Raw genomic sequence first — 837 nt, forward strand, 5'->3', positions numbered from 1 at the left:
AGGATGGGTGACTTTGGGGAGAGGGGAGGCCTGAGGTTGACATAGTGACTGTTAAGGGCAAGTGACTTGGGGGTGGGAGCTGGAGTTTGAAGAAGTTGTTTATCAGGAGGTATGCAGATCTCTGACAGGTGGAATAAGAATGCCATCTTTATCTGTCTATCAGCGGTCATCAGGAATGGTCTTCTCTGGCTGGACCGGTTTTGGGGAATCCTTTATTTGTCCCTGAAACTTCTAGTTTTTGCGTCCCGCTCCATTTCCCCCTATCTTTATTTCTGGGCCCCACTAAAGAGCCAGAGAGACTCAGAGAGAAAGAGAAGCAAAGTCAGAAAGATGTGTATATGTGTCTGTCTGAGGCAGAGGCAGATGGACAAAGGGAGAGACAAGAGGGAGAAACAGAGACACGGATGTGAGTTCATGCGACACACAGACAAACGGAGACACAGACTGCATGTGAGTGTCACAGCCAGTGACCGAGGCAGAGAGACAGAAACAGAGACACACCAGATGTGCGCGTGCGTGCGTGCGTGCGTGCGTGTGACAGAGGCAGAAACAGACTGCAAGTGTCACAGCCAGAGACAGAGGCAGAAGCAGAGAAAGAGATACACCGTATGTATGTGTGAAAGAGACAGAGACACAGAGACAAAGAGACAGGCAAAACGGCAGAAACAAATGGAGACACACTGTACGTGTGTGCGTAAGACAGCAAGACAGACAGACATAGAACGAGACACCCGACTGTGTGCGCGCGTGCGCACAGTAAGCGGTGGGGGAGGGGAGAGGTAGGAGTCGGATTGTATGCGTTTCTCCCTCCGCCACCTGACCGCGGCAGGTCACCGG

The sequence above is a fragment of the Gracilinanus agilis genome, chromosome 2, assembly GCF_016433145.1.
Source record: "Gracilinanus agilis isolate LMUSP501 chromosome 2, AgileGrace, whole genome shotgun sequence".
Taxonomy (NCBI): Eukaryota; Metazoa; Chordata; class Mammalia; order Didelphimorphia; family Didelphidae; genus Gracilinanus; species Gracilinanus agilis.